Genomic DNA, 23645 nt, shown 5'->3' on the forward strand with positions numbered 1-23645 from the left:
ATGTTTTAACTTTGTGAGCTGGTCTGTGCCGAGAGTGAGAGGGAGCTTGAGAATGTGTCTTGGGAGTGGTGGGAGGCAAGGCAAGGGGAGATTCTTAGTGTATGTTTGGCTGTGAAATCACTGGCAAGGGAAGGTCAGAAACAGCAAGAGCTCTAAGCCCTTAGAGCTCTGGTGTGGTAGAAATGGCTGTATGTTTTAACTTTGTGAGCTGGTCTGTGCCGAGAGTGAGAGTGAGCTTGAGAATGTGTCTTGGGAGTGGTGGGAGGCAAGGCAAGGGGAGATGCCAGGGGGGTGTCTGGCTGTGCGTGCGGTGGGAAGGGCAGTTGAATACAGCACCAGCTCTTAGGCCTTAGAGCTCTGGTGTGGGAGAAATGGCTGCATGTTTGCACTTCGTGAGCTGGTCTGTGCGGAGTGAGAGTGAGCTTGCGAATGTGTAGTGAGAGTGCTGGGACGCAAGGCAAAAGTACATCCGCAGTGTCTGTCTGGGTGTGAAAGTGCTGGCAAGGGAAGGTGAGGACCAGCAAGAGCATTAAGTCCTTAGAAATATCAAGAGGGAAACATGGCTCTATGTTTTAACTTTGTGAGCTGGTCTGTGCCGCGAGTGAGAGTGAGCTTGCGAATGTGTCTTGGGAGTGGTGGGAGGCAAGGCAAGGGGAGATTCTTAGTGTATGTTTGGCTGTGAAAGCACTGGCAAGGGAAGGTCAGAAACAGCAAGAGCTCTAAGCCCTTAGAGCTCTGGTGTGGGAGAAATGGCTGTATGTTTTAACTTTGTGAGCTGGTCTGTGCGAAGAGTGAGAGTGAGCTTGCGAATGTGTATTGAGAGTGCTGGGAGGCAAGGCAAAAGTACATCCGCAGTGTCTGTCTGGGTGTGAAAGTGCTGGCAAGGGAAGGTGAGGACCAGCAAGAGCATTAAGCCCTTAGAAATATTAAGAGGGAAACATGGCTGTATGTTTTAACTTTGTGAGCTGGTCTGTGCGAAGAGTGAGAGGGAGCTTGCGAATGTGTCTTGGGAGTGGTGGGAGGCAAGGCAAGGGGAGATTCTTAGTGTATGTTTGGCTGTGAAAGCACTGGCAAGGGAAGGTCAGAAACAGCACCAGCTCTTAGGCCTTAGAGCTCTGGTGTGGGAGAAATGGCTGTATGTTTTAACTTTGTGAGCTGGTCTGTGCCGAGAGTGAGAGGGAGCTTGAGAATGTGTCTTGGGAGTGGTGGCAGGCAAGGCAAGGGGAGATTTTTAGTGTCTGTCTGGCTGTGAAAGCACTGGCAAGGGATGGTCAGAAACAGCAGGAGCTCTAAGCCCTTAGAGCTCTGGTGTGGGAGAAATGGCTGTATGTTTTAACTTTGTGAGCTGGTCTGTGCCGAGAGTGAGAGGGAGCTTGCGAATGTGTCTTGGGAGTGGTGGGAGGCAAGGCAAGGGGAGATTCTTAGTGTATGTTTGGCTGTGAAAGCACTGGCAAGGGAAGGTCAGAAACAGCAAGAGCTCTAAGCCCTTAGAGCTCTGGTGTGGTAGAAATGGCTGTATGTTTTAACTTTGTGAGCTGGTCTGTGCCGAGAGTGAGAGTGAGCTTGCGAATGTGTCTTGGGAGTGGTGGGAGGCAAGGCAAGGGGAGATGCCAGGGGGGTGTCTGGCTGTGAGTGCGGTGGGAAGGGCAGTTGAATACAGCACCACCTCTTAGGCCTTAGAGCTCTGGTGTGGGAGAAATGGCTGCATGTTTGCACTTTGTGAGCTGGTCTGTGCGGAGTGAGAGTGAGCTTGCGAATGTGTAGTGAGAGTGCTGGGAGGCAAGGCAAAAGTACATCCGCAGTGTCTGTCTGGGTGTGAAAGTGCTGGCAAGGGAAGGTGAGGACCAGCAAGAGCATTAAGCCCTTAGAAATATCAAGAGGGAAACATGGCTGTATGTTTTAACTTTGTTAGCTGGTCTGTGCCGAGAGTGAGAGTGAGCTTGCGAATGTGTCTTGGGAGTGGTGGGAGGCAAGGCAAGGGGAGATTCTTAGTGTATGTTTGGCTGTGAAATCACTGGCAAGGGAAGGTCAGAAACAGCAGGAGCTCTAAGCCCTTAGAGCTCTGGTGTGGGAGAAATGGCTGGATGTTTTAACTTTGTGAGCTGGTCTGTGCCGAGAGTGAGAGGGAGCTTGAGAATGTGTCTTGGGAGTGGTGGGAGGCAAGGCAAGGGGAGATTCTTAGTGTATGTTTGGCTGTGAAAGCACTGGCAAGGGAAGGTCAGAAACAGCAGGAGCTCTAAGCCCTTAGAGCTCTGGTGTGGTAGAAATGGCTGTATGTTTTAACTTTGTGAGCTGGTCTGTGCCGAGAGTGAGAGGGAGCTTGAGAATGTGTCTTGGGAGCGGTGGGAGGCAAGGCAAGGGGAGATTTTTAGTGTCTGTCTGGCTGTGAAAGCACTGGCAAGGGAAGGTCAGACACAGCAGGAGCTCTAAGCCCTTAGAGCTCTGGTGTGGGAGAAATGGCTGTATGTTTTAACTTTGTGAGCTGGTCTGTGCCGAGAGTGAGAGGGAGCTTGAGAATGTGTCTTGGGAGTGGTGGGAGGCAAGGCAAGGGGAGATGCCAGGGGGGTGTCTGGCTGTGAGTGCGGTGGGAAGGGCAGTTGAATACAGCACCAGCTCTCAGGCCTTAGAGCTCTGGTGTGGGAGAAATGGCTGCATGTTTGCACTTTGTGAGCTGGTCTGTGCGAAGAGTGAGAGTGAGCTTGCGAATGTGTATTGAGAGTGCTGGGAGGCAAGGCAAAAGTACATCCGCAGTGTCTGTCTGGGTGTGAAAGTGCTGGCAAGGGAAGGTGAGGACCAGCAAGAGCATTAAGCCCTTAGAAATATTAAGAGGGAAACATGGCTGTATGTTTTAACTTTGTGAGCTGGTCTGTGCGAAGAGTGAGAGTGAGCTTGCGAATGTGTCTTGGGAGTGGTGGGAGGCAAGGCAAGGGGAGATTCTTAGTGTATGTTTGGCTGTGAAAGCACTGGCAAGGGAAGGTCAGAAACAGGAAGAGCTCTTAGGCCTTAGAGATCTGGTGTGGGAGAAATGGCTGTATGTTTTAACTTTGTGAGCTGGTCTGTGCCGAGAGTGAGAGGGAGCTTGAGAATGTGTCTTGGGAATGGTGGGAGGCAAGGCAAGGGGAGATTCTTAGTGTCTGTCTGGGTGTGAAAGCACTGGCAAGGGAAGGTCAGAAACAGCAAGAGCTCTAAGCCCTTAGAGCTCTGGTGTGGTAGAAATGGCTGTATGTTTTAACTTTGTGAGCTGGTCTGTGCCGAGAGTGAGAGTGAGCTTGAGAATGTGTCTTGGGAGTGGTGGGAGGCAAGGCAAGGGGAGATGCCAGGGGGGTGTCTGGCTGTGAGTGCGGTGGGAAGGGCAGTTGAATACAGCACCAGCTCTTAGGCCTTAGAGCTCTGGTGTGGGAGAAATGGCTGCATGTTTGCACTTTGTGAGCTGGTCTGTGCGGAGTGAGAGTGAGCTTGCGAATGTGTAGTGAGAGTGCTGGGAGGCAAGGCAAAAGTACATCCGCAGTGTCTGTCTGGGTGTGAAAGTGCTGGCAAGGGAAGGTGAGGACCAGCAAGAGCATTAAGTCCTTAGAAATATCAAGAGGGAAACATGGCTCTATGTTTTAACTTTGTGAGCTGGTCTGTGCCGCGAGTGAGAGTGAGCTTGCGAATGTGTCTTGGGAGTGGTGGCAGGCAAGGCAAGGGGAGATTCTTAGTGTATGTTTGGCTGTGAAAGCACTGGCAAGGGAAGGTCAGAAACAGCAAGAGCTCTAAGCCCTTAGAGCTCTGGTGTGGGAGAAATGGCTGTATGTTTTAACTTTGTGAGCTGGTCTGTGCGAAGAGTGAGAGCGAGCTTGCGAATGTGTATTGAGAGTGCTGGGAGGCAAGGCAAAAGTACATCCGCAGTGTCTGTCTGGGTGTGAAAGTGCTGGCAAGGGAAGGTGAGGACCAGCAAGAGCATTAAGCCCTTAGAAATATTAAGAGGGAAACATGGCTGTATGTTTTAACTTTGTGAGCTGGTCTGTGCGAAGAGTGAGAGGGAGCTTGCGAATGTGTCTTGGGAGTGGTGGGAGGCAAGGCAAGGGGAGATTCTTAGTGTATGTTTGGCTGTGAAAGCACTGGCAAGGGAAGGTCAGAAACAGCACCAGCTCTTAGGCCTTAGAGCTCTGGTGTGGGAGAAATGGCTGTATGTTTTAACTTTGTTAGCTGGTCTGTGCCGAGAGTGAGAGTGAGCTTGCGAATGTGTCTTGGGAGTGGTGGGAGGCAAGGCAAGGGGAGATTCTTAGTGTATGTTTGGCTGTGAAAGCACTGGCAAGGGAAGGTCAGAAACAGCAAGAGCTCTAAGCCCTTAGAGCTCTGGTGTGGTAGAAATGGCTGTATGTTTTAACTTTGTGAGCTGGTCTGTGCCGAGAGTGAGAGGGAGCTTGAGAATGTGTCTTGGGAGCGGTGGGAGGCAAGGCAAGGGGAGATTTTTAGTGTCTGTCTGGCTGTGAAAGCACTGGCAAGGGAAGGTCAGACACAGCAGGAGCTCTAAGCCCTTAGAGCTCTGGTGTGGGAGAAATGGCTGTATGTTTTAACTTTGTGAGCTGGTCTGTGCCGAGAGTGAGAGGGAGCTTGAGAATGTGTCTTGGGAGTGGTGGGAGGCAAGGCAAGGGGAGATGCCAGGGGGGTGTCTGGCTGTGAGTGCGGTGGGAAGGGCAGTTGAATAGAGCACCAGCTCTCAGGCCTTAGAGCTCTGGTGTGGGAGAAATGGCTGCATGTTTGCACGTTGTGAGCTGGTCTGTGCGAAGAGTGAGAGTGAGCTTGCGAATGTGTATTGAGAGTGCTGGGAGGCAAGGCAAAAGTACATCCGCAGTGTCTGTCTGGGTGTGAAAGTGCTGGCAAGGGAAGGTGAGGACCAGCAAGAGCATTAAGCCCTTAGAAATATTAAGAGGGAAACATGGCTGTATGTTTTAACTTTGTGAGCTGGTCTGTGCGAAGAGTGAGAGTGAGCTTGCGAATGTGTCTTGGGAGTGGTGGGAGGCAAGGCAAGGGGAGATTCTTAGTGTATGTTTGGCTGTGAAAGCACTGGCAAGGGAAGGTCAGAAACAGCAGGAGCTCTAAGCCCTTAGAGCTCTGGTGTGGGAGAAATGGCTGTATGTTTTAACTTTGTGAGCTGGTCTGTGCCGAGAGTGAGAGGGAGCTTGAGAATGTGTCTTGGGAGTGGTGGGAGGCAAGGCAAGGGGAGATTCTTAGTGTATGTTTGGCTGTGAAATCACTGGCAAGGGAAGGTCAGAAACAGCAAGAGCTCTAAGCCCTTAGAGCTCTGGTGTGGTAGAAATGGCTGTATGTTTTAACTTTGTGAGCTGGTCTGTGCCGAGAGTGAGAGTGAGCTTGAGAATGTGTCTTGGGAGTGGTGGGAGGCAAGGCAAGGGGAGATGCCAGGGGGGTGTCTGGCTGTGCGTGCGGTGGGAAGGGCAGTTGAATACAGCACCAGCTCTTAGGCCTTAGAGCTCTGGTGTGGGAGAAATGGCTGCATGTTTGCACTTCGTGAGCTGGTCTGTGCGGAGTGAGAGTGAGCTTGCGAATGTGTAGTGAGAGTGCTGGGACGCAAGGCAAAAGTACATCCGCAGTGTCTGTCTGGGTGTGAAAGTGCTGGCAAGGGAAGGTGAGGACCAGCAAGAGCATTAAGTCCTTAGAAATATCAAGAGGGAAACATGGCTCTATGTTTTAACTTTGTGAGCTGGTCTGTGCCGCGAGTGAGAGTGAGCTTGCGAATGTGTCTTGGGAGTGGTGGGAGGCAAGGCAAGGGGAGATTCTTAGTGTATGTTTGGCTGTGAAAGCACTGGCAAGGGAAGGTCAGAAACAGCAAGAGCTCTAAGCCCTTAGAGCTCTGGTGTGGTAGAAATGGCTGTATGTTTTAACTTTGTGAGCTGGTCTGTGCGAAGAGTGAGAGTGAGCTTGCGAATGTGTATTGAGAGTGCTGGGAGGCAAGGCAAAAGTACATCCGCAGTGTCTGTCTGGGTGTGAAAGTGCTGGCAAGGGAAGGTGAGGACCAGCAAGAGCATTAAGCCCTTAGAAATATTAAGAGGGAAACATGGCTGTATGTTTTAACTTTGTGAGCTGGTCTGTGCGAAGAGTGAGAGGGAGCTTGCGAATGTGTCTTGGGAGTGGTGGGAGGCAAGGCAAGGGGAGATTCTTAGTGTATGTTTGGCTGTGAAAGCACTGGCAAGGGAAGGTCAGAAACAGCACCAGCTCTTAGGCCTTAGAGCTCTGGTGTGGGAGAAATGGCTGTATGTTTTAACTTTGTGAGCTGGTCTGTGCCGAGAGTGAGAGGGAGCTTGAGAATGTGTCTTGGGAGTGGTGGCAGGCAAGGCAAGGGGAGATTTTTAGTGTCTGTCTGGCTGTGAAAGCACTGGCAAGGGATGGTCAGAAACAGCAGGAGCTCTAAGCCCTTAGAGCTCTGGTGTGGGAGAAATGGCTGTATGTTTTAACTTTGTGAGCTGGTCTGTGCCGAGAGTGAGAGGGAGCTTGCGAATGTGTCTTGGGAGTGGTGGGAGGCAAGGCAAGGGGAGATTCTTAGTGTATGTTTGGCTGTGAAAGCACTGGCAAGGGAAGGTCAGAAACAGCAAGAGCTCTAAGCCCTTAGAGCTCTGGTGTGGTAGAAATGGCTGTATGTTTTAACTTTGTGAGCTGGTCTGTGCCGAGAGTGAGAGTGAGCTTGCGAATGTGTCTTGGGAGTGGTGGGAGGCAAGGCAAGGGGAGATGCCAGGGGGGTGTCTGGCTGTGAGTGCGGTGGGAAGGGCAGTTGAATACAGCACCACCTCTTAGGCCTTAGAGCTCTGGTGTGGGAGAAATGGCTGCATGTTTGCACTTTGTGAGCTGGTCTGTGCGGAGTGAGAGTGAGCTTGCGAATGTGTAGTGAGAGTGCTGGGAGGCAAGGCAAAAGTACATCCGCAGTGTCTGTCTGGGTGTGAAAGTGCTGGCAAGGGAAGGTGAGGACCAGCAAGAGCATTAAGCCCTTAGAAATATCAAGAGGGAAACATGGCTGTATGTTTTAACTTTGTTAGCTGGTCTGTGCCGAGAGTGAGAGTGAGCTTGCGAATGTGTCTTGGGAGTGGTGGGAGGCAAGGCAAGGGGAGATTCTTAGTGTATGTTTGGCTGTGAAATCACTGGCAAGGGAAGGTCAGAAACAGCAGGAGCTCTAAGCCCTTAGAGCTCTGGTGTGGGAGAAATGGCTGGATGTTTTAACTTTGTGAGCTGGTCTGTGCCGAGAGTGAGAGGGAGCTTGAGAATGTGTCTTGGGAGTGGTGGGAGGCAAGGCAAGGGGAGATTCTTAGTGTATGTTTGGCTGTGAAAGCACTGGCAAGGGAAGGTCAGAAACAGCAGGAGCTCTAAGCCCTTAGAGCTCTGGTGTGGTAGAAATGGCTGTATGTTTTAACTTTGTGAGCTGGTCTGTGCCGAGAGTGAGAGGGAGCTTGAGAATGTGTCTTGGGAGCGGTGGGAGGCAAGGCAAGGGGAGATTTTTAGTGTCTGTCTGGCTGTGAAAGCACTGGCAAGGGAAGGTCAGACACAGCAGGAGCTCTAAGCCCTTAGAGCTCTGGTGTGGGAGAAATGGCTGTATGTTTTAACTTTGTGAGCTGGTCTGTGCCGAGAGTGAGAGGGAGCTTGAGAATGTGTCTTGGGAGTGGTGGGAGGCAAGGCAAGGGGAGATGCCAGGGGGGTGTCTGGCTGTGAGTGCGGTGGGAAGGGCAGTTGAATACAGCACCAGCTCTCAGGCCTTAGAGCTCTGGTGTGGGAGAAATGGCTGCATGTTTGCACTTTGTGAGCTGGTCTGTGCGAAGAGTGAGAGTGAGCTTGCGAATGTGTATTGAGAGTGCTGGGAGGCAAGGCAAAAGTACATCCGCAGTGTCTGTCTGGGTGTGAAAGTGCTGGCAAGGGAAGGTGAGGACCAGCAAGAGCATTAAGCCCTTAGAAATATTAAGAGGGAAACATGGCTGTATGTTTTAACTTTGTGAGCTGGTCTGTGCGAAGAGTGAGAGTGAGCTTGCGAATGTGTCTTGGGAGTGGTGGGAGGCAAGGCAAGGGGAGATTCTTAGTGTATGTTTGGCTGTGAAAGCACTGGCAAGGGAAGGTCAGAAACAGGAAGAGCTCTTAGGCCTTAGAGATCTGGTGTGGGAGAAATGGCTGTATGTTTTAACTTTGTGAGCTGGTCTGTGCCGAGAGTGAGAGGGAGCTTGAGAATGTGTCTTGGGAATGGTGGGAGGCAAGGCAAGGGGAGATTCTTAGTGTCTGTCTGGGTGTGAAAGCACTGGCAAGGGAAGGTCAGAAACAGCAAGAGCTCTAAGCCCTTAGAGCTCTGGTGTGGTAGAAATGGCTGTATGTTTTAACTTTGTGAGCTGGTCTGTGCCGAGAGTGAGAGTGAGCTTGAGAATGTGTCTTGGGAGTGGTGGGAGGCAAGGCAAGGGGAGATGCCAGGGGGGTGTCTGGCTGTGAGTGCGGTGGGAAGGGCAGTTGAATACAGCACCAGCTCTTAGGCCTTAGAGCTCTGGTGTGGGAGAAATGGCTGCATGTTTGCACTTTGTGAGCTGGTCTGTGCGGAGTGAGAGTGAGCTTGCGAATGTGTAGTGAGAGTGCTGGGAGGCAAGGCAAAAGTACATCCGCAGTGTCTGTCTGGGTGTGAAAGTGCTGGCAAGGGAAGGTGAGGACCAGCAAGAGCATTAAGTCCTTAGAAATATCAAGAGGGAAACATGGCTCTATGTTTTAACTTTGTGAGCTGGTCTGTGCCGCGAGTGAGAGTGAGCTTGCGAATGTGTCTTGGGAGTGGTGGCAGGCAAGGCAAGGGGAGATTCTTAGTGTATGTTTGGCTGTGAAAGCACTGGCAAGGGAAGGTCAGAAACAGCAAGAGCTCTAAGCCCTTAGAGCTCTGGTGTGGGAGAAATGGCTGTATGTTTTAACTTTGTGAGCTGGTCTGTGCGAAGAGTGAGAGCGAGCTTGCGAATGTGTATTGAGAGTGCTGGGAGGCAAGGCAAAAGTACATCCGCAGTGTCTGTCTGGGTGTGAAAGTGCTGGCAAGGGAAGGTGAGGACCAGCAAGAGCATTAAGCCCTTAGAAATATTAAGAGGGAAACATGGCTGTATGTTTTAACTTTGTGAGCTGGTCTGTGCGAAGAGTGAGAGGGAGCTTGCGAATGTGTCTTGGGAGTGGTGGGAGGCAAGGCAAGGGGAGATTCTTAGTGTATGTTTGGCTGTGAAAGCACTGGCAAGGGAAGGTCAGAAACAGCACCAGCTCTTAGGCCTTAGAGCTCTGGTGTGGGAGAAATGGCTGTATGTTTTAACTTTGTTAGCTGGTCTGTGCCGAGAGTGAGAGTGAGCTTGCGAATGTGTCTTGGGAGTGGTGGGAGGCAAGGCAAGGGGAGATTCTTAGTGTATGTTTGGCTGTGAAAGCACTGGCAAGGGAAGGTCAGAAACAGCAAGAGCTCTAAGCCCTTAGAGCTCTGGTGTGGTAGAAATGGCTGTATGTTTTAACTTTGTGAGCTGGTCTGTGCCGAGAGTGAGAGGGAGCTTGAGAATGTGTCTTGGGAGCGGTGGGAGGCAAGGCAAGGGGAGATTTTTAGTGTCTGTCTGGCTGTGAAAGCACTGGCAAGGGAAGGTCAGACACAGCAGGAGCTCTAAGCCCTTAGAGCTCTGGTGTGGGAGAAATGGCTGTATGTTTTAACTTTGTGAGCTGGTCTGTGCCGAGAGTGAGAGGGAGCTTGAGAATGTGTCTTGGGAGTGGTGGGAGGCAAGGCAAGGGGAGATGCCAGGGGGGTGTCTGGCTGTGAGTGCGGTGGGAAGGGCAGTTGAATAGAGCACCAGCTCTCAGGCCTTAGAGCTCTGGTGTGGGAGAAATGGCTGCATGTTTGCACGTTGTGAGCTGGTCTGTGCGAAGAGTGAGAGTGAGCTTGCGAATGTGTATTGAGAGTGCTGGGAGGCAAGGCAAAAGTACATCCGCAGTGTCTGTCTGGGTGTGAAAGTGCTGGCAAGGGAAGGTGAGGACCAGCAAGAGCATTAAGCCCTTAGAAATATTAAGAGGGAAACATGGCTGTATGTTTTAACTTTGTGAGCTGGTCTGTGCGAAGAGTGAGAGGGAGCTTGCGAATGTGTCTTGGGAGTGGTGGGAGGCAAGGCAAGGGGAGATTCTTAGTGTATGTTTGGCTGTGAAATCACTGTCAAGGGAAGGTCAGAAACAGCAGGAGCTCTAAGCCCTTAGAGCTCTGGTGTGGGAGAAATGGCTGGATGTTTTAACTTTGTGAGCTGGTCTGTGCCGAGAGTGAGAGGGAGCTTGAGAATGTGTCTTGGGAGTGGTGGCAGGCAAGGCAAGGGGAGATTTTTAGTGTCTGTCTGGCTGTGAAAGCACTGGCAAGGGATGGTCAGAAACAGCAGGAGCTCTAAGCCCTTAGAGCTCTGGTGTGGGAGAAATGGCTGTATGTTTTAACTTTGTTAGCTGGTCTGTGCCGAGAGTGAGAGTGAGCTTGCGAATGTGTCTTGGGAGTGGTGGGAGGCAAGGCAAGGGGAGATTCTTAGTGTATGTTTGGCTGTGAAAGCACTGGCAAGGGAAGGTCAGAAACAGCAAGAGCTCTAAGCCCTTAGAGCTCTGGTGTGGTAGAAATGGCTGTATGTTTTAACTTTGTGAGCTGGTCTGTGCCGAGAGTGAGAGTGAGCTTGCGAATGTGTCTTGGGAGTGGTGGGAGGCAAGGCAAGGGGAGATGCCAGGGGGGTGTCTGGCTGTGAGTGCGGTGGGAAGGGCAGTTGAATACAGCACCACCTCTTAGGCCTTAGAGCTCTGGTGTGGGAGAAATGGCTGCATGTTTGCACTTTGTGAGCTGGTCTGTGCGGAGTGAGAGTGAGCTTGCGAATGTGTAGTGAGAGTGCTGGGAGGCAAGGCAAAAGTACATCCGCAGTGTCTGTCTGGGTGTGAAAGTGCTGGCAAGGGAAGGTGAGGACCAGCAAGAGCATTAAGCCCTTAGAAATATCAAGAGGGAAACATGGCTCTATGTTTTAACTTTGTTAGCTGGTCTGTGCCGAGAGTGAGAGTGAGCTTGCGAATGTGTCTTGGGAGTGGTGGGAGGCAAGGCAAGGGGAGATTCTTAGTGTATGTTTGGCTGTGAAATCACTGTCAAGGGAAGGTCAGAAACAGCAGGAGCTCTAAGCCCTTAGAGCTCTGGTGTGGGAGAAATGGCTGTATGTTTTAACTTTGTGAGCTGGTCTGTGCCGAGAGTGAGAGGGAGCTTGAGAATGTGTCTTGGGAGTGGTGGCAGGCAAGGCAAGGGGAGATTCTTAGTGTATGTTTGGCTGTGAAAGCACTGGCAAGGGAAGGTCAGAAACAGCAGGAGCTCTAAGCCCTTAGAGCTCTGGTGTGGTAGAAATGGCTGTATGTTTTAACTTTGTGAGCTGGTCTGTGCCGAGAGTGAGAGGGAGCTTGAGAATGTGTCTTGGGAGTGGTGGGAGGCAAGGCAAGGGGAGATTTTTAGTGTCTGTCTGGCTGTGAAAGCACTGGCAAGGGAAGGTCAGACACAGCAGGAGCTCTAAGCCCTTAGAGCTCTGGTGTGGGAGAAATGGCTGTATGTTTTAACTTTGTGAGCTGGTCTGTGCCGAGAGTGAGAGGGAGCTTGAGAATGTGTCTTGGGAGTGGTGGGAGGCAAGGCAAGGGGAGATGCCAGGGGGGTGTCTGGCTGTGAGTGCGGTGGGAAGGGCAGTTGAATACAGCACCAGCTCTCAGGCCTTAGAGCTCTGGTGTGGGAGAAATGGCTGCATGTTTGCACTTTGTGAGCTGGTCTGTGCGAAGAGTGAGAGTGAGCTTGCGAATGTGTATTGAGAGTGCTGGGAGGCAAGGCAAAAGTACATCCGCAGTGTCTGTCTGGGTGTGAAAGTGCTGGCAAGGGAAGGTGAGGACCAGCAAGAGCATTAAGCCCTTAGAAATATTAAGAGGGAAACATGGCTGTATGTTTTAACTTTGTGAGCTGGTCTGTGCGAAGAGTGAGAGGGAGCTTGCGAATGTGTCTTGGGAGTGGTGGGAGGCAAGGCAAGGGGAGATTCTTAGTGTATGTTTGGCTGTGAAAGCACTGGCAAGGGAAGGTCAGAAACAGCAGGAGCTCTTAGGCCTTAGAGCTCTGGTGTGGGAGAAATGGCTGTATGTTTTAACTTTGTGAGCTGGTCTGTGCCGAGAGTGAGAGTGAGCTTGAGAATGTGTCTTGGGAGTGGTGGGAGGCAAGGCAAGGGGAGATTCTTAGTGTATGTTTGGCTGTGAAAGCACTGGCAAGGGAAGGTCAGAAACAGCAAGAGCTCTAAGCCCTTAGAGCTCTGGTGTGGTAGAAATGGCTGTATGTTTTAACTTTGTGAGCTGGTCTGTGCCGAGAGTGAGAGGGAGCTTGAGAATGTGTCTTGGGAGTGGTGGGAGGCAAGGCAAGGGGAGATGCCAGGGGGGTGTCTGGCTGTGAGTGCGGTGGGAAGGGCAGTTGAATACAGCACCAGCTCTTAGGCCTTAGAGCTCTGGTGTGGGAGAAATGGCTGCATGTTTGCACTTTGTGAGCTGGTCTGTGCGGAGTGAGAGTGAGCTTGCGAATGTGTAGTGAGAGTGCTGGGAGGCAAGGCAAAAGTACATCCGCAGTGTCTGTCTGGGTGTGAAAGTGCTGGCAAGGGAAGGTGAGGACCAGCAAGAGCATTAAGTCCTTAGAAATATCAAGAGGGAAACATGGCTGTATGTTTTAACTTTGTGAGCTGGTCTGTGCCGAGAGTGAGAGTGAGCTTCAGAATGTCTCTTGGGAGTGGTGGGAGGCAAGGCAAGGGGAGATTCTTAGTGTATGTTTGGCTGTGAAAGCACTGGCAAGGGAAGGTCAGAAACAGCAAGAGCTCTAAGCCCTTAGAGCTCTGGTGTGGGAGAAATGGCTGTATGTTTTAACTTTGTGAGCTGGTCTGTGCGAAGAGTGAGAGCGAGCTTGCGAATGTGTATTGAGAGTGCTGGGAGGCAAGGCAAAAGTACATCCGCAGTGTCTGTCTGGGTGTGAAAGTGCTGGCAAGGGAAGGTGAGGACCAGCAAGAGCATTAAGCCCTTAGAAATATTAAGAGGGAAACATGGCTGTATGTTTTAACTTTGTGAGCTGGTCTGTGCGAAGAGTGAGAGGGAGCTTGCGAATGTGTCTTGGGAGTGGTGGGAGGCAAGGCAAGGGGAGATTCTTAGTGTATGTTTGGCTGTGAAAGCACTGGCAAGGGAAGGTCAGAAACAGCACCAGCTCTTAGGCCTTAGAGCTCTGGTGTGGGAGAAATGGCTGTATGTTTTAACTTTGTGAGCTGGTCTGTGCCGAGAGTGAGAGGGAGCTTGCGAATGTGTCTTGGGAGTGGTGGCAGGCAAGGCAAGGGTAGATTCTTAGTGTCTGTCTGGCTGTGAAAGCACTGGCAAGGGAAGGTCAGAAACAGCAGGAGCTCTAAGCCCTTAGAGCTCTGGTGTGGGAGAAATGGCTGTATGTTTTAACTTTGTGAGCTGGTCTGTGCCGAGAGTGAGAGTGAGCTTGAGAATGTGTCTTGGGAGTGGTGGGAGGCAAGGCAAGGGGAGATTCTTAGTGTATGTTTGGCTGTGAAAGCACTGGCAAGGGAAGGTCAGAAACAGCAGGAGCTCTAAGCCCTTAGAGCTCTGGTGTGGTAGAAATGGCTGTATGTTTTAACTTTGTGAGCTGGTCTGTGCCGAGAGTGAGAGGGAGCTTGAGAATGTGTCTTGGGAGTGGTGGGAGGCAAGGCAAGGGGAGATTTTTAGTGTCTGTCTGGGTGTGAAAGCACTGGCAAGGGAAGGTCAGAAACAGCAGGAGCTCTAAGCCCTTAGAGCTCTGGTGTGGGAGAAATGGCTGTATGTTTTAACTTTGTGAGCTGGTCTGTGCCGAGAGTGAGAGGGAGCTTGAGAATGTGTCTTGGGAGTGGTGGGAGGCAAGGCAAGGGGAGATGCCAGGGGGGTGTCTGGCTGTGAGTGCGGTGGGAAGGGCAGTTGAATAGAGCACCAGCTCTCAGGCCTTAGAGCTCTGGTGTGGGAGAAATGGCTGCATGTTTGCACTTTGTGAGCTGGTCTGTGCGAAGAGTGAGAGTGAGCTTGCGAATGTGTATTGAGAGTGCTGGGAGGCAAGGCAAAAGTACATCCGCAGTGTCTGTCTGGGTGTGAAAGTGCTGGCAAGGGAAGGTGAGGACCAGCAAGAGCATTAAGCCCTTAGAAATATTAAGAGGGAAACATGGCTGTATGTTTTAACTTTGTGAGCTGGTCTGTGCGAAGAGTGAGAGTGAGCTTGCGAATGTGTCTTGGGAGTGGTGGGAGGCAAGGCAAGGGGAGATTCTTAGTGTATGTTTGGCTGTGAAAGCACTGGCAAGGGAAGGTCAGAAACAGCAAGAGCTCTTAGGCCTTAGAGATCTGGTGTGGGAGAAATGGCTGTATGTTTTAACTTTGTGAGCTGGTCTGTGCCGAGAGTGAGAGGGAGCTTGAGAATGTGTCTTGGGAATGGTGGGAGGCAAGGCAAGGGGAGATTCTTAGTGTCTGTCTGGGTGTGAAAGCACTGGCAAGGGAAGGTCAGAAACAGCAAGAGCTCTAAGCCCTTAGAGCTCTGGTGTGGTAGAAATGGCTGTATGTTTTAACTTTGTGAGCTGGTCTGTGCCGAGAGTGAGAGTGAGCTTGCGAATGTGTCTTGGGAGTGGTGGGAGGCAAGGCAAGGGGAGATGCCAGGGGGGTGTCTGGCTGTGAGTGCGGTGGGAAGGGCAGTTGAATACAGCACCAGCTCTTAGGCCTTAGAGCTCTGGTGTGGGAGAAATGGCTGCATGTTTGCACTTTGTGAGCTGGTCTGTGCGGAGTGAGAGTGAGCTTGCGAATGTGTAGTGAGAGTGCTGGGAGGCAAGGCAAAAGTACATCCGCAGTGTCTGTCTGGGTGTGAAAGTGCTGGCAAGGGAAGGTGAGGACCAGCAAGAGCATTAAGTCCTTAGAAATATCAAGAGGGAAACATGGCTCTATGTTTTAACTTTGTGAGCTGGTCTGTGCCGCGAGTGAGAGTGAGCTTGCGAATGTGTCTTGGGAGTGGTGGGAGGCAAGGCAAGGGGAGATTCTTCGTGTATGTTTGGCTGTGAAAGCACTGGCAAGGGAAGGTCAGAAACAGCAAGAGCTCTAAGCCCTTAGAGCTCTGGTGTGGGAGAAATGGCTGTATGTTTTAACTTTGTGAGCTGGTCTGTGCGAAGAGTGAGAGCGAGCTTGCGAATGTGTATTGAGAGTGCTGGGAGGCAAGGCAAAAGTACATCCGCAGTGTCTGTCTGGGTGTGAAAGTGCTGGCAAGGGAAGGTGAGGACCAGCAAGAGCATTAAGCCCTTAGAAATATTAAGAGGGAAACATGGCTGTATGTTTTAACTTTGTGAGCTGGTCTGTGCGAAGAGTGAGAGGGAGCTTGCGAATGTGTCTTGGGAGTGGTGGGAGGCAAGGCAAGGGGAGATTCTTAGTGTATGTTTGGCTGTGAAAGCACTGGCAAGGGAAGGTCAGAAACAGCACCAGCTCTTAGGCCTTAGAGCTCTGGTGTGGGAGAAATGGCTGTATGTTTTAACTTTGTTAGCTGGTCTGTGCCGAGAGTGAGAGTGAGCTTGCGAATGTGTCTTGGGAGTGGTGGGAGGCAAGGCAAGGGGAGATTCTTAGTGTATGTTTGGCTGTGAAAGCACTGGCAAGGGAAGGTCAGAAACAGCAAGAGCTCTAAGCCCTTAGAGCTCTGGTGTGGTAGAAATGGCTGTATGTTTTAACTTTGTGAGCTGGTCTGTGCCGAGAGTGAGAGGGAGCTTGAGAATGTGTTTTGGGAGCTGTGGGAGGCAAGGCAAGGGGAGATTCTTAGTGTATGTTTGGCTGTGAAATCACTGTCAAGGGAAGGTCAGACACAGCAGGAGCTCTAAGCCCTTAGAGCTCTGGTGTGGGAGAAATGGCTGGATGTTTTAACTTTGTGAGCTGGTCTGTGCCGAGAGTGAGAGGGAGCTTGAGAATGTGTCTTGGGAGTGGTGGCAGGCAAGGCAAGGGGAGATTTTTAGTGTCTGTCTGGCTGTGAAAGCACTGGCAAGGGATGGTCAGAAACAGCAGGAGCTCTAAGCCCTTAGAGCTCTGGTGTGGGAGAAATGGCTGTATGTTTTAACTTTGTGATCTGGTCTGTGCCGAGAGTGAGAGTGAGCTTGCGAATGTGTCTTGGGAGTGGTGGCAGGCAAGGCAAGGGGAGATTCTTAGTGTATGTTTGGCTGTGAAAGCACTGGCAAGGGAAGGTCAGAAACAGCAAGAGCTCTAAGCCCTTAGAGCTCTGGTGTGGTAGAAATGGCTGTATGTTTTAACTTTGTGAGCTGGTCTGTGCCGAGAGTGAGAGTGAGCTTGCGAATGTGTCTTGGGAGTGGTGGGAGGCAAGGCAAGGGGAGATGCCAGGGGGGTGTCTGGCTGTGAGTGCGGTGGGAAGGGCAGTTGAATACAGCACCACCTCTTAGGCCTTAGAGCTCTGGTGTGGGAGAAATGGCTGCATGTTTGCACTTTGTGAGCTGGTCTGTGCGGAGTGAGAGTGAGCTTGCGAATGTGTAGTGAGAGTGCTGGGAGGCAAGGCAAAAGTACATCCGCAGTGTCTGTCTGGGTGTGAAAGTGCTGGCAAGGGAAGGTGAGGACCAGCAAGAGCACTAAGCCCTTAGAAATATCAAGAGGGAAACATGGCTGTATGTTTTAACTTTGTGAGCTGGTCTGTGCGAAGAGTGAGAGGGAGCTTGCGAATGTGTCTTGGGAGTGGTGGGAGGCAAGGCAAGGGGAGATTCTTAGTGTATGTTTGGCTGTGAAAGCACTGGCAAGGGAAGGTCAGAAACAGCACCAGCTCTTAGGCCTTAGAGCTCTGGTGTGGGAGAAATGGCTGTATGTTTTAACTTTGTTAGCTGGTCTGTGCCGAGAGTGAGAGTGAGCTTGCGAATGTGTCTTGGGAGTGGTGGGAGGCAAGGCAAGGGGAGATTCTTAGTGTATGTTTGGCTGTGAAAGCACTGGCAAGGGAAGGTCAGAAACAGCAAGAGCTCTAAGCCCTTAGAGCTCTGGTGTGGTAGAAATGGCTGTATGTTTTAACTTTGTGAGCTGGTCTGTGCCGAGAGTGAGAGGGAGCTTGAGAATGTGTCTTGGGAGCGGTGGGAGGCAAGGCAAGGGGAGATTCTTAGTGTATGTTTGGCTGTGAAATCACTGTCAAGGGAAGGTCAGAAACAGCAGGAGCTCTAAGCCCTTAGAGCTCTGGTGTGGGAGAAATGGCTGGATGTTTTAACTTTGTGAGCTGGTCTGTGCCGAGAGTGAGAGGGAGCTTGAGAATGTGTCTTGGGAGTGGTGGCAGGCAAGGCAAGGGGAGATTTTTAGTGTCTGTCTGGCTGTGAAAGCACTGGCAAGGGATGGTCAGAAACAGCAGGAGCTCTAAGCCCTTAGAGCTCTGGTGTGGGAGAAATGGCTGTATGTTTTAACTTTGTGATCTGGTCTGTGCCGAGAGTGAGAGTGAGCTTGCGAATGTGTCTTGGGAGTGGTGGGAGGCAAGGCAAGGGGAGATTCTTAGTGTATGTTTGGCTGTGAAAGCACTGGCAAGGGAAGGTCAGAAACAGCAAGAGCTCTAAGCCCTTAGAGCTCTGGTGTGGTAGAAATGGCTGTATGTTTTAACTTTGTGAGCTGGTCTGTGCCGAGAGTGAGAGTGAGCTTGCGAATGTGTCTTGGGAGTGGTGGGAGGCAAGGCAAGGGGAGATGCCAGGGGGGTGTCTGGCTGTGAGTGCGGTGGGAAGGGCAGTTGAATACAGCACCACCTCTTAGGCCTTAGAGCTCTGGTGTGGGAGAAATGGCTGCATGTTTGCACTTTGTGAGCTGGTCTGTGCGGAGTGAGAGTGAGCTTGCGAATGTGTAGTGAGAGTGCTGGGAGGCAAGGCAAAAGTACATCCGCAGTGTCTGTCTGGGTGTGAAAGTGCTGGCAAGGGAAGGTGAGGACCAGCAAGAGCATTAAGCCCTTAGAAATATCAAGAGGGAAACATGGCTGTATGTTTTAACTTTGTTAGCTGGTCTGTGCCGAGAGTGAGAGTGAGCTTGCGAATGTGTCTTGGGAGTGGTGGGAGGCAAGGCAAGGGGAGATTCTTAGTGTATGTTTGGCTGTGAAATCACTGTCAAGGGAAGGTCAGAAACAGCAGGAGCTCTAAGCCCTTAGAGCTCTGGTGTGGGAGAAATGGCTGGATGTTTTAACTTTGTGAGCTGGTCTGTGCCGAGAGTGAGAGGGAGCTTGAGAATGTGTCTTGGGAGTGGTGGCAGGCAAGGCAAGGGGAGATTCTTAGTGTATGTTTGGCTGTGAAAGCACTGGCAAGGGAAGGTCAGAAACAGCAGGAGCTCTAAGCCCTTAGAGCTCTGGTGTGGTAGAAATGGCTGTATGTTTTAACTTTGTGAGCTGGTCTGTGCCGAGAGTGAGAGGGAGCTTGAGAATGTGTCTTGGGAGCGGTGGGAGGCAAGGCAAGGGGAGATTTTTAGTGTCTGTCTGGCTGTGAAAGCACTGGCAAGGGAAGGTCAGACACAGCAGGAGCTCTAAGCCCTTAGAGCTCTGGTGTGGGAGAAATGGCTGTATGTTTTAACTTTGTGAGCTGGTCTGTGCCGAGAGTGAGAGGGAGCTTGAGAATGTGTCTTGGGAGTGGTGGGAGGCAAGGCAAGGGGAGATGCCAGGGGGGTGTCTGGCTGTGAGTGCGGTGGGAAGGGCAGTTGAATACAGCACCAGCTCTCAGGCCTTAGAGCTCTGGTGTGGGAGAAATGGCTGCATGTTTGCACTTTGTGAGCTGGTCTGTGCGAAGAGTGAGAGTGAGCTTGCGAATGTGTATTGAGAGTGCTGGGAGGCAAGGCAAAAGTACATCCGCAGTGTCTGTCTGGGTGTGAAAGTGCTGGCAAGGGAAGGTGAGGACCAGCAAGAGCATTAAGCCCTTAGAAATATTAAGAGGGAAACATGGCTGTATGTTTTAACTTTGTGAGCTGGTCTGTGCGAAGAGTGAGAGGGAGCTTGCGAATGTGTCTTGGGAGTGGTGGGAGGCAAGGCAAGGGGAGATTCTTAGTGTATGTTTGGCTGTGAAAGCACTGGCAAGGGAAGGTCAGAAACAGCAGGAGCTCTTAGGCCTTAGAGCTCTGGTGTGGGAGAAATGGCTGTATGTTTTAACTTTGTGAGCTGGTCTGTGCCGAGAGTGAGAGTGAGCTTGAGAATGTGTCTTGGGAGTGGTGGGAGGCAAGGCAAGGGGAGATTCTTAGTGTATGTTTGGCTGTGAAAGCACTGGCAAGGGAAGGTCAGAAACAGCAAGAGCTCTAAGCCCTTAGAGCTCTGGTGTGGTAGAAATGGCTGTATGTTTTAACTTTGTGAGCTGGTCTGTGCCGAGAGTGAGAGGGAGCTTGAGAATGTGTCTTGGGAGTGGTGGGAGGCAAGGCAAGGGGAGATGCCAGGGGGGTGTCTGGCTGTGAGTGCGGTGGGAAGGGCAGTTGAATACAGCACCAGCTCTTAGGCCTTAGAGCTCTGGTGTGGGAGAAATGGCTGCATGTTTGCACTTTGTGAGCTGGTCTGTGCGGAGTGAGAGTGAGCTTGCGAATGTGTATTGAGAGTGCTGGGAGGCAAGGCAAAAGTACATCCGCAGTGTCTGTCTGGGTGTGAAAGTGCTGGCAAGGGAAGGTGAGGACCAGCAAGAGCATTAAGTCCTTAGAAATATCAAGAGGGAAACATGGCTGTATGTTTTAACTTTGTGAGCTGGTCTGTGCCGAGAGTGAGAGTGAGCTTCAGAATGTCTCTTGGGAGTGGTGGGAGGCAAGGCAAGGGGAGATTCTTAGTGTATGTTTGGCTGTGAAAGCACTGGCAAGGGAAGGTCAGAAACAGCAAGAGCTCTAAGCCCTTAGAGCTCTGGTGTGGGAGAAATGGCTGTATGTTTTAACTTTGTGAGCTGGTCTGTGCGAAGAGTGAGAGCGAGCTTGCGAATGTGTATTGAGAGTGCTGGGAGGCAAGGCAAAAGTACATCCGCAGTGTCTGTCTGGGTGTGAAAGTGCTGGCAAGGGAAGGTGAGGACCAGCAAGAGCATTAAGCCCTTAGAAATATTAAGAGGGAAACATGGCTGTATGTTTTAACTTTGTGAGCTGGTCTGTGCGAAGAGTGAGAGGGAGCTTGCGAATGTGTCTTGGGAGTGGTGGGAGGCAAGGCAAGGGGAGATTCTTAGTGTATGTTTGGCTGTGAAAGCACTGGCAAGGGAAGGTCAGAAACAGCACCAGCTCTTAGGCCTTAGAGCTCTGGTGTGGGAGAAATGGCTGTATGTTTTAACTTTGTGATCTGGTCTGTGCCGAGAGTGAGAGGGAGCTTGCGAATGTGTCTTGGGAGTGGTGGGAGGCAAGGCAAGGGTAGATTCTTAGTGTCTGTCTGGCTGTGAAAGCACTGGCAAGGGAAGGTCAGAAACAGCAGGAGCTCTAAGCCCTTAGAGCTCTGGTGTGGGAGAAATGGCTGTATGTTTTAACTTTGTGAGCTGGTCTGTGCCGAGAGTGAGAGTGAGCTTGAGAATGTGTCTTGGGAGTGGTGGGAGGCAAGGCAAGGGGAGATTCTTAGTGTATGTTTGGCTGTGAAAGCACTGGCAAGGGAAGGTCAGAAACAGCAAGAGCTCTAAGCCCTTAGAGCTCTGGTGTGGTAGAAATGGCTGTATGTTTTAACTTTGTGAGCTGGTCTGTGCCGAGAGTGAGAGGGAGCTTGCGAATGTGTCTTGGGAGTGGTGGGAGGCAAGACAAGGGGAGATGCCAGGGGGGTGTCTGGCTGTGAGTGCGGTGGGAAGGGCAGTTGAATACAGCACCACCTCTTAGGCCTTAGAGCTCTGGTGTGGGAGAAATGGCTGCATGTTTGCACTTTGTGAGCTGGTCTGTGCGGAGTGAGAGTGAGCTTGCGAATGTGTAGTGAGAGTGCTGGGAGGCAAGGCAAAAGTACATCCGCAGTGTCTGTCTGGGTGTGAAAGTGCTGGCAAGGGAAGGTGAGGACCAGCAAGAGCATTAAGCCCTTAGAAATATCAAGAGGGAAACATGGCTGTATGTTTTAACTTTGTTAGCTGGTCTGTGCCGAGAGTGAGAGTGAGCTTGCGAATGTGTCTTGGGAGTGGTGGGAGGCAAGGCAAGGGGAGATTTTTAGTGTATGTTTGGCTGTGAAATCACTGGCAAGGGAAGGTCAGAAACAGCAGGAGCTCTAAGCCCTTAGAGCTCTGGTGTGGGAGAAATGGCTGGATGTTTTAACTTTGTGAGCTGGTCTGTGCCGAGAGTGAGAGGGAGCTTGAGAATGTGTCTTGGGAGTGGTGGGAGGCAAGGCAAGGGGAGATTCTTAGTGTATGTTTGGCTGTGAAAGCACTGGCAAGGGAAGGTCAGAAACAGCAGGAGCTCTAAGCCCTTAGAGCTCTGGTGTGGTAGAAATGGCTGTATGTTTTAACTTTGTGAGCTGGTCTGTGCCGAGAGTGAGAGGGAGCTTGAGAATGTGTCTTGGGAGCGGTGGGAGGCAAGGCAAGGGGAGATTTTTAGTGTCTGTCTGGCTGTGAAAGCACTGGCAAGGGAAGGTCAGACACAGCAGGAGCTCTAAGCCCTTAGAGCTCTGGTGTGGTAGAAATGGCTGTATGTTTTAACTTTGTGAGCTGGTCTGTGCCGAGAGTGAGAGTGAGCTTGAGAATGTGTCTTGGGAGTGGTGGGAGGCAAGGCAAGGGGAGATGCCAGGGGGGTGTCTGGCTGTGAGTGCGGTGGGAAGGGCAGTTGAATAGAGCACCAGCTCTCAGGCCTTAGAGCTCTGGTGTGGGAGAAATGGCTGCATGTTTGCACTTTGTGAGCTGGTCTGTGGGATGAGTGAGAGTGAGCTTGCGAATGTGTATTGAGAGTGCTGGGAGGCAAGGCAAAAGTACATCCGCAGTGTCTGTCTGGGTGTGAAAGTGCTGGCAAGGGAAGGTGAGGACCAGCAAGAGCATTAAGTCCTTAGAAATATTAAGAGGGAAACATGGCTGTATGTTTTAACTTTGTGAGCTGGTCTGTGCGAAGAGTGAGAGGGAGCTTGCGAATGTGTCTTGGGAGTGGTGGGAGGCAAGGCAAGGGGAGATTCTTAGTGTATGTTTGGCTGTGAAAGCACTGGCAAGGGAAGGTCAGAAACAGCACCAGCTCTTAGGCCTTAGAGCTCTGGTGTGGGAGAAATGGCTGTATGTTTTAACTTTGTGAGCTGGTCTGTGCCGAGAGTGAGAGGGAGCTTGAGAATGTGTCTTGGGAGTGGTGGGAGGCAAGGCAAGGGGAGATTCTTAGTGTATGTTTGGCTGTGAAAGCACTGGCAAGGGAAGGTCAGAAACAGCAAGAGCTCTAAGCCCTTAGAGCTCTGGTGTGGTAGAAATGGCTGTATGTTTTAACTTTGTGAGCTGGTCTGTGCCGAGAGTGAGAGTGAGCTTGAGAATGTGTCTTGGGAGTGGTGGGAGGCAAGGCAAGGGGAGATGCCAGGGGGGTGTCTGGCTGTGAGTGCGGTGGGAAGGGCAGTTGAATACAGCACCAGCTCTTAGGCCTTAGAGCTCTGGTGTGGGAGAAATGGCTGCATGTTTGCACTTCGTGAGCTGGTCTGTGCGGAGTGAGAGTGAGCTTGCGAATGTGTAGTGAGAGTGCTGGGAGGCAAGGCAAAAGTACATCCGCAGTGTCTGTCTGGGTGTGAAAGTGCTGGCAAGGGAAGGTGAGGACCAGCAAGAGCATTAAGTCCTTAGAAATATCAAGAGGGAAACATGGCTCTATGTTTTAACTTTGTGAGCTGGTCTGTGCCGCGAGTGAGAGTGAGCTTGCGAATGTGTCTTGCGAGTGGTGGCAGGCAAGGCAAGGGGAGATTCTTAGTGTATGTTTGGCTGTGAAAGCACTGGCAAGGGAAGGTCAGAAACAGCAAGAGCTCTAAGCCCTTAGAGCTCTGGTGTGGGAGAAATGGCTGCATGTTTGCACTTTGTGAGCTGGTCTGTGCGAAGAGTGAGAGCGAGCTTGCGAATGTGTATTGAGAGTGCTGGGAGGCAAGGCAAAAGTACATCCGCAGTGTCTGTCTGGGTGTGAAAGTGCTGGCAAGGGAAGGTGAGGACCAGCAAGAGCATTAAGCCCTTAGAAATATTAAGAGGGAAACATGGCTGTATGTTTTAACTTTGTGAGCTGGTCTGTGCCGCGAGTGAGAGTGAGCTTGCGAATGTGTCTTGGGAGTGGTGGGAGGCAAGGCAAGGGGAGATTCTTAGTGTATGTTTGGCTGTGAAAGCACTGGCAAGGGAAGGTCAGAAACAGCACCAGCTCTTAGGCCTTAGAGCTCTGGTGTGGGAGAAATGGCTGTATGTTTTAACTTTGTTAGCTGGTCTGTGCCGAGAGTGAGAGTGAGCTTGCGAATGTGTCTTGGGAGTGGTGGGAGGCAAGGCAAGGGGAGATTCTTAGTGTATGTTTGGCTGTGAAAGCACTGGCAAGGGAAGGTCAGAAACAGCAGGAGCTCTAAGCCCTTAGAGCTCTGGTGTGGTAGAAATGGCTGTATGTTTTAACTTTGTGAGCTGATCTGTGCCGAGAGTGAGAGGGAGCTTGAGAATGTGTCTTGGGAGCGGTGGGAGGCAAGGCAAGGGGAGATTTTTAGTGTCTGTCTGGCTGTGAAAGCACTGGCAAGGGAAGGT

Source organism: Pelecanus crispus, chromosome 2 (assembly GCF_030463565.1).
Source record: "Pelecanus crispus isolate bPelCri1 chromosome 2, bPelCri1.pri, whole genome shotgun sequence".
NCBI classification, from domain to species: Eukaryota; Metazoa; Chordata; class Aves; order Pelecaniformes; family Pelecanidae; genus Pelecanus; species Pelecanus crispus.